A 9,409-nucleotide genomic window follows, 5' to 3' on the forward strand; every position below is an offset into this window, starting at 1 on the left:
CCACCTGTTGCCTCTTCGGAGGCTTTGACTTCTGTTCGCCCAGCATTAACCTCCCTCTTGACTCCCTCACCCTTGCCTCAGCAAGGCCGACACACCCCAGGACCGCGCCTGTCTGTTTCCCGTAAGGGACGGGGACACAGACGTCGGTCCCTGGTCCCGCCTACCCTGACTCCTGGCTCGCCCGTGCGCCCCCTTGCCGTGGTTCGGTGGCTGCCTGCGGGTCCTACGGCTCCGGCTCGGCTGTCGCCTCCGGATCCCCCTCCGGTGCCTCGTCGCCCGTCTGTGGTCCCTCCGTCGGCGCCTCGTCGGCCGCCTCCGGGCCCTCCCACTTCGGCTGGGCGTCGGAGGGCGACTACCCGGGCTCCGGCTACGCCTCCACCTGCGCCAGCGTTCCCTCCTGCTCCCTCCTTGTGTCCTTTGTCGGTCCCTACGTCTGTCTCCTTCTCCCCTGTGTGGTCCCTTCCTGCTCCGGTCTCCCTTCCGCCTGTGGCCCCTACGACTGCCTTCCCTTGCCCGCCTGGGTTCCCTCGAGCTCGCCCTGTGGCTCCTCCTTCCGTTGTTCCATCTCCTCGTCCCTCTGTGCCTCCTCCTTTCCCTTCTGGTCCCTTTGCTCGTCCTGCCTTTGCTTGTCCCTCTGTGCCTCCCGTGTTCACTCCCGGCCCTTTTGTTCCTCCATTTTCTGTCCCCTCTCTGTCTCCTTTCTTGATCTGCCTGTCTACGTTTCCTGTCGTATGTCGGGTCCTGTCGTTTTTCTGGTCCTTGTTCTTGTTCTGTACCTCTGTCTTGTTTCCAGTGTCTCGTTGACGTTCTGCTTTTGTCTTCCAGGTCCTGTTCCCCGGTCTCGTCCGTCGCCTCCTCTCGGGCGCGCCCGGTGTGCGCGCCTTTGGGGGGGGGTTCTGTCACGATCCGCTCCGTTCGATCCCGATGTGTGCCACGCCCCTCATTATCCACGTGTGCTTTCCCGATCGTGCCCAGCTGGTCCTTGTTATGTCGGCTTGTCTTCTGTATTTAGTCCGCGTCTGAGTCAGTCTTCCCCAGATCCGTCATTAATGTATTGTCGCTGTCTTGGTCCTGCCTGCCCGAATAAAACCCCGTTTGCCTGCATTCTCGGCTTGCTCGCTTGCCGAACGTGACATTGTGTTGCTGTGTAATCATTTGATAATTTATTTAATATGTGATTTGACCCTTATTTATACATATACCAATGTATAGGTGCTGCAAAAAAATAATTTCAGAACTTTTCCCACCTTTAATGTGACCTATAACCTGTACAATTCAATTGAAAAACAAACAAATCTGTTGGGGGAAAAATATGAAAAATAAGAAACCTACAATAAGCTGGTTGCTTAAGTGTGCAGAATCTAAAACTAATAATGAAACACGCCTGCACACGGTAGAGATCAGCTAGTGTGACCCTGATTGAAGACGCTGCTGCCCGACACCCACATCTCTGCCAGTGTTGCTGCCCTGAAAATCATCTGGATTGGGGTTTTTCCATTCCATAGAGTTATTTTTGTGTTATTCCTGGCTTGCCGTGGTTGCAATTAAAATAAATCATATTCCGACTCTCTGTCAAGCCCTCTGTCCCCCCTTCTGTAGGAGCACCCTGTGACAATCGCTGGAGAATACAGGGATCAGCATGGATATTTTTTTCCCTTTTTCTCTCTTTCTGTTGTCCAGAGATGCGGCACCATGTCTTATATATATATACATTTTATGTCTTACGATATAAAATGGCACCACATTTGTAATGTTCTTCCACATCTGCCCTGTTCTGTCGTACAGTGTGACACTGGAAAACGAGGCAGCTAAAGTTGGCTGTGTTTTAATAATAATAATGGACACTTTATTGATCCCCATGGGGAAATTGTCATTATACCTCCCTCAACTTGTTCCTTTTTTGATAGAGTAAGTTGCCCATGAAGGGCAGCCACCCAAAGCAACACCTAGAGGTTAAGGACCCACAGACACACTGAGGCTGGGTTTGAACCAGCAATCTGCAATGGTTTTGTGTGTGGAGATATATATATATATATATATATATATATATAGATATATATATATATATATATATACTGTATATACACTCACCTAAAGGATTATTAGGAACACCATACTAATACGGTGTTTGACCTCCTTTCGCCTTCAGAACTGCCTTAATTCTACGTGGCATTGATTCAACAAGCTGCTGAAAGCATTCTTTAGAAATGTTGGCCCATATTGATAGGATAGCATCTTGCAGTTGATGGAGATTTGTGGGATGCACATCCAGGGCACGAAGCTCCCGTTCCACCACATCCCAAAGATACTCTATTGGGTTGAGATCTGGTGACTGTGGGGGCCATTTTAGTACAGTGAACTCATTGTCATGGTCAAGAAACCAATTTGAAATGATTCGAGCTTTGTGACATGGTGCATTATCCTGCTGGAAGTAGCCATTAGAGGATGGGTACATGGTGGTCATAAAGGGATGGACATGGTCAGCAACAATGCTCAGGTAGGCCGTGGCATTTAAACGATGCCCAATTGGCACTAAGGGGCCTAAAGTGTGACAAGAAAACATCCCCCACACCATTATACCACCACCACCAGCCTGCACAGTGGTAACAAGGCATGATGGATCCATGTTCTCATTCTGTTTACGCCAAATTCTGACTCTACTATTTCAATGTCTCAACAGAAATCGAGACTCATCAGACCAGACAACATTTTTCCAGTCTTCAACTGTCCAATTTTGGTGAGCTCGTGCAAATTGTAGCCTCTTTTTCCTATTTGTAGTGGAGATGAGTGGTACCCGGTGGGGTCTTCTGCTGTTGTAGCCCATCCGCCTCAAGGTTCTTCACAAATGCTTTGCTGCATACCTCGGTTGTAACGAGTGGTTATTTCAGTCAAAGTTGCTCTTTTATCAGCTTGAATCAGTCGGCCCATTCTCCTCTGACCCCTAGCATCAACAAGGCATTTTCGCCCACAGGACTGCCGCATACTGGATGTTTTTCCCTTTGCACACCATTCTTTGTAAACCCTAGAAATGGTTGTGCGTGAAAATCCCAGTAACTGAGCAGATTGTGAAATACTCAGACCGGCCCGTCTGGCACCAACAACCATGCCACGCTCAAAATTGTTTAAATCACCTTTCTTTCCTATTCTGACATTCAGTTTGGAATTCAGGAGATTGTCTTGACCAGGACCACACCCCTAAATGCATTGAAGCAACTGCCATGTGATTGGTTGATTAGATAATTGCATTAATGAGAAATTGAACAGGTGTTCCCAATAATCCTTTAGGTGAGTGTATATATATATATTAATTATAATCTAATGAAACATCCCAGTTATACTATCAAGATAAATGTAAATGATTTCTATAATAATTTAAGAACAACTTTTAAAACCTTTTTTGTTAAATGTATTTCTTTGATGTGAAATGCTTGCAGGGTAAGGGTTAACTTGAAACGTACAGAGAAAGGTATAACTAACGATTGCACCATTAGTTAAAGAGTTAAGCAACACGTTACAGGGGAGTGGAGTTTGGACAGGGGACAAGATTAGGCATGACAGAGCTAAATGTACAATGTACAAGGTTTCACCCCAAAAGCAAGTAGTGCAGCTGCTACCCCAGTGGACTCGTGAAGGGCAGTACTGATAGAAAATTACACGTCCGCTAATCATTTATCACATTGCTGATGTTTCTCATCTACATATGAGGTCATCATGGTTTGCAGATCTCCGTTGACTCTCCCAGTCATGTTAGTTTGTTGATAAGATGTTGTCATTTTCTGTAATATTCCCTATTCCTCACACATATTCTTCAGGAAGCTACTGGTAAATTGTGGTCCATGATCTGAGAGGAGATACTTTGCTGTTCCCCAGGTATTATCCATCAAGACAGAACAAATCTTTGGGGCCTTAGCATCCCTAAGAGTAAACAACTCCACATACCATGTATAGCAGTCAGGCTCAACAGGCCAAGCCTCTGCACCTATGATTGGAAAGTCGCCGGTTCAAGTCACATTTGTGGGCCCTTGAGAAAGGCCCTTAATCCCCAGCTTTATGGATGCCACTGCAGGTGGCTGCCCTTCACTGCCAAGCTTGCTTTTATGGAATATTATTTAGCATTATATAACGTGGAATATAAGTATTAAGATATTATTAAAAAGTATGCCAAATATCCATGATGTAATCATTACAATGTAAACATTATAATGTAATCAACACAATGTAATCAACTGAGTATGTATTTGCACCTTGTATTAGCCTAAGAGTTTTTGTTAGCTAATTTATATAATATCCTGAATCTATGAATATCGACTTTTATTAGTGTATACATTATCACTATGTTAAAGGACAAATATATTATCAACCCTCTAGTTAGTCAATGTGCAACAGGCTGACACTGCCAAGGTTTACTTCTGAAGGAAGGAATTCGTCTGAGTTTACCAAAAGTTCACAGCTGAGCATTTTTAAAAAACCAAGTGGAGATGGTCGCACCATCATTATATTCGGCCGAGGGACCAAAGAGTAAAATAAATGATGGACAAACTTATCACCTAGGGGTGTGGATTAAGGGAAAAAACAATGATTGTGATTGGTTGAACGAACGATGATGCTCAAGTGACGAGATATTGTTGAATGATAAAAACTTGTTTAAAAATTGGTGTAAAACAGTATTGGATACACTCCTGCAGGGTGTCCAGCCTTGGTTGTAACCTCGCTGTTGCAATAAAGACTGAATCTGAAGATCAACACAAGTGGCTCCTGACTCCTGATTGGGGGGGGAAGAAAACACCACAACACTTTCACCTCCATATGTGCCCATGTGTCATGGATGGGTTAGGTGAAAAAGAGAACGTTTGCACAGGGATCAGTAAAGTATCATTATTATATTAAGTAAACACATCAAACCCTCTAGACCAAGGGTGGCCAATCTTATCCTCAAAGGGCCAATTTGAATGTAGCTTTTTTGGATAACCATTAGGTCAGCTATTCAAACCCAGTCTAGTAATCTAATAAGGGAGTTGCAGCATAAACCTACATACACGAGACAATTCCCTCACTCCACCACTGCCTGAACCACTGCCAAACACTCCTTCCCAGAAACATGTGTGAGCTTGTACCAAAACAGCACTGACCCTTACATCTCTGGCATCTGTGTGAACCTGGCAGTGTGCCAGTGGATCTGTTCAAACTAGTACAGGTGTATTCTGCCAGAACATCCAAGCACTGAAAAGCAGACTCACAAGCTTTTGACCAATCCCATTCCACTCCTTTTCTTTTCAGTCTATTCAGTGTAACTGTGACATCACCAAAGTGTGGAATGAATTTGTGGTGCCACCCCATCATCCCCATAAATTTCTCCATGCCCTTAAGATCAGCGAAATTTGGGCAGCACTCACATTGTCTGGGCCTGTTTCCACCCCAACGGCTGACACCACATGTCCAAGAAACCGTATTTGAGACTGGATGAAATGGCATTTATTAATGTTCAGCTTAAAGTTCAGCTTTGCACAGCTTTGCAAAGACCTTTTTTTATATCTCTGACATTGGCTTGGTGATGGTGAAAACAATTATGGTTTCAATGTACACAAAACACATTTTCCCCATAAAACATGCTCCAGGAGTCATGAAATAAAGCTGCAGCATTTCTCAGTCCAAAGACTTTCACATGGAATTGGAAAAGCCCCACACATGTGATAACTGTAGTCTTCTGCTTGCTACCCTCATCCATCCTAACCTGCCAATAATCTGACTGCAAGACTAAAACGCTAAAACGTGAGGCAGACTGAAAAGAATCAAGGATCCCATAAGCAAAAGGCATGTTATACTTTCCCAGCACAATGTGTAAACAAGTATTACAAAATCAATCATTCAATCCTCAATCACCACCCATCAGATAACAGTCTTTAAATAAGAGCAGTCCAACAGTTCTCAGTGTAAATGACAATAAATAAATAAATAAATAAATAGATAGATAGATAGATAAATAAATAAATAAATAAATAGATAGATAGATAGACAAAGCTGATGATATGGCTCAAAATTGGGTGTGGTGACCAGAAGAAAGCCAAGCCACTGCATCTCACCCAACCAGGATTTTAAATTATGAAGTATCATCATTTGTTGGCAAGCCTTGAATAAAATGTTATGGGTGAAGATGCATTGAAGTCTTTTGGGAATCTAAAAACTTATTAAGCACCCAACAATGGAAAAACCTTGTCTTTGTTTTTGTGGTTAAGTTTTTATTATTATTATTATTATTATTATTATTATTATTTTGTCATTATTTCTTTGGTAGTTTTATGTTGAACACCTGCCATAATTACCAATGAAGCAACTTCACTTTATACTTTTCCCCCTTTCTTACTATCTTTTCTTTATATACTTGTATTAATATTTATATTTATCTTTGTTGATGGTTGCAGCAAAATATTTTGTAATCACTGGCCACATACTTTTCTAATTTCCCCTTTATTATTATTATTATTATTACTACTGTCACGTTCAGCTCCGAATGCTCCTCGTGTGTGCCACGCCCCCTCATTACCTCATGTCGAACCCTGATTGTTCTCACCTGTTGCCTGTTCCGTTTTCCTAGTCTCTTGTATTTAGTCCACGTCTCGAGTAGTTTTCCCCAGATCTGTCATCGTCTATTCCCATGCGTGAGTACCCGTCCTGCCTGTTTGCCTCCCCATAAACCCCGTTTTGTCTGTCAACCTGGCTGCTCTCGCCTCTCTCACCGGCTCGTCTACTCGCACCGTGACAATTACCATCTTTATTTGTATTTTCTTTTTATCTTTTTTACAAGTGCACCATCTCTCATGGGCCATACACCATCATATACAGTGGTACCTCAGAACTCGAACTTAATCCGTTCAGTACTCCACATCGAATCCTAAAAAGTTCGAATTCTGATCGAATTTTCCCCTTAAGAAATAATGAAAAACCAATTAATTGGTTCCCGGCCCCAAAAAATTACACCTAAATATGTTTTCTTTAGCATTTAAACACAAAACGAACCGGATAAAACAAGAAAAGCATATACTGTACTAAACACATCTAAGCACATTTATCAAAACAGTAATTTGTAAAGTAAGAAAATAAATGTATCCAAGCATTGTGTAAAGTTAAAAAAAAACAATGTGTCCTGCCCCGATCGTCCACTCCTTCCGGGTGCCACGCCCCCTCTTTAACCCCGTGTGGAATCCCAGCGTGATCAGCTGTTTCAGGTTGTTTTCATTAGTCCTCTGTATTTAGTCCGCGTTTCAGTTTGTTTCCCCAGTCCGGTCATTGTATTGTTTGTCTGCGTTTTGCCTGCCTTACCTGTAATTAAACCCCGTATTCCCCGATACCCTGACGTCTGCGCCTTTGTCTCCGTTCCGTCCCCGCTCGGCACGACAATATTATTATAATTAAATGTATTAATGGTTTATTATAAATATTTAAATAATTAATAAGAAATATTTATTTTTACATGTATTTTATTTCATAATAATTACTGTTATTGTCTATCATTGTCTAAATGTATGTTTACTGTCTAAATATATGTATTCAGCTAGTGTAAAAATGCACGATGATATCACAGCAAATGCGAGGCTGCAACTGAAGCGTTACCCTTTGTTTCCGCTGAGAGACGTGCCGCGTGACTCATTTCCCCGCGTGTACAAGTTATCTTAGGTCGGCATTTACGGTTTGAGATTCAGATCGAGCTCTAGGTAATTTTTTTTCGAACTGGTTGGTTCGACTTTTAAGAAATTCGAGTTCTAATGAGTTCGAGAACTGAGGTACCACTGTATATGCAATTCTTTCTTTCCGATAACATGGGAAGGAGACACAGGCTCGGACGGTGCAGACCTTGACAGGCTATGGTCTTGTGTTGCTGTGTCATCATTTGCTAATTTATTTAATATGTGATTTGACCCTTATTTATACATATACCAATGTGTAGGTGCTGCAAAAAAAATAATTTCAGAACTTTTCCCACCTTTAATGTGACCTATAACCTGTACAATTCAATTGAAAAACAAACAAATCTGTTGGGGGAAAAATATGAAAAATAAGAAACCTACAATAAGCTGGTTGCTTAAGTGTGCAGAATCTAAAACTAATAATGAAACACGCCTGCACACGGTAGAGATCAGCTAGTGTGACCCTGATTGAAGACGCTGCTGCCCGACACCCACATCTCTGCCAGTGTTGCTGCCCTGAAAATCATCTGGATTGGGGTTTTTCCATTCCATAGAGTTATTTTTGTGTTATTCCTGGCTTGCCGTGGTTGCAATTAAAATAAATCACATTCCGACTCTCTGTCAAGCCCTCTGTCCCCCCTTCTGTAGGAGCACCCTGTGACAATTGGTGGAGAATACAGGGATCAGCATGGGTATTTTTTTCCCCTTTTTCTGTTGTCCAGAGATGCGGCACCATGTCTTATATATATACATTTTATGTCTTACGATATAAAATGGCACCACATTTGTAATGTTCTTCCACATCTGCCCTGTTCTGTCGTACAGTGTGACACTGGAAAACAAGGCAGCTAAAGTTGGCTGTGTTTTAATAATGGACACTTTATTGATCCCCATGGGGAAATTGTCATTATACCTCCCTCAACTTGTTCCTTTTTTGATAGAGTAAGTTGTCCATGAAGGGCAGCCACCCAAAGCAGCACTTAGGGGTTAAGGACCCACAGACATACTGAGGCTGGGTTTGAACCAGCAACCCCTGGATTACAGGCACACAGGCTTAGCCCACTGAGCCACACACTGCCCCATTTGGGGGAGAGTGTGAAAACAGTCCCCCACTACCAGAAATTATGCAGTTGAGATTCCCACATTTGGGCAATTCGCAGAGGTCAGCACAGCCGCAGTGCAATGGCTGGGCCTCACCCTGGGTGAACCACCTTTGTGATCATGGTATCTCCCCTGCCGGGTCAGTATTTAACATTAGTTCTGGGAATGCAATTACAGCTAGCATCGGAATTTCAGCAGGAAACGCATTACTCCCATTCTGCTGGATGCCTTTGTTTCAGATGCTGGAACAAGTTTGTAGTGCTGCTACTTTTGGTTTTAACAATTTTTTTACAAACCTTGCACCTGGTCTGTTCCACGTCTGACCTCGCAAAACCAAACCGTGTCTATATGATTGAAGTAACATGCCCTTGTTCTGGTATTACTGCGTCTTCTTCAGCCGTATGAAATGTGCGTTCTGTAGTAGCAGCCATGTCCTTTCACTGATGTTTCTGAAACAGTCTCTGTGCATGTGCAGACCCAGAGGTCTCGGGGGAAAGAACGCCAACATCCACTTGTGGTAACTAAGAGAATTACAGGTGCAGACTTGTGTAGAAGGAATTGTGACAGAGGAAGCATTAGATTAGAGCCGATTTTTCAATTTAAGTATTTTTCACATCGATTTAAAA

The 9,409-nt window shown here is 42.9% G+C and overlaps 1 non-coding gene across 1 annotated transcript; it reads right to left on the bottom strand.

Moving 5' to 3' along the window:
* Positions 1–8,766: 8,766 nt before the first annotated feature.
* LOC111851103 (U1 spliceosomal RNA) lies at positions 8,767–8,930 on the bottom strand. The gene has a single exon (XR_002839939.1). It is a non-coding gene; the product is annotated as a U1 spliceosomal RNA (small nuclear RNA).
* Positions 8,931–9,409: the final 479 nt, after the last annotated feature.

Source organism: Paramormyrops kingsleyae, chromosome 6 (genome assembly GCF_048594095.1).
Source record: "Paramormyrops kingsleyae isolate MSU_618 chromosome 6, PKINGS_0.4, whole genome shotgun sequence".
Classification (NCBI taxonomy): domain Eukaryota; kingdom Metazoa; phylum Chordata; class Actinopteri; order Osteoglossiformes; family Mormyridae; genus Paramormyrops; species Paramormyrops kingsleyae.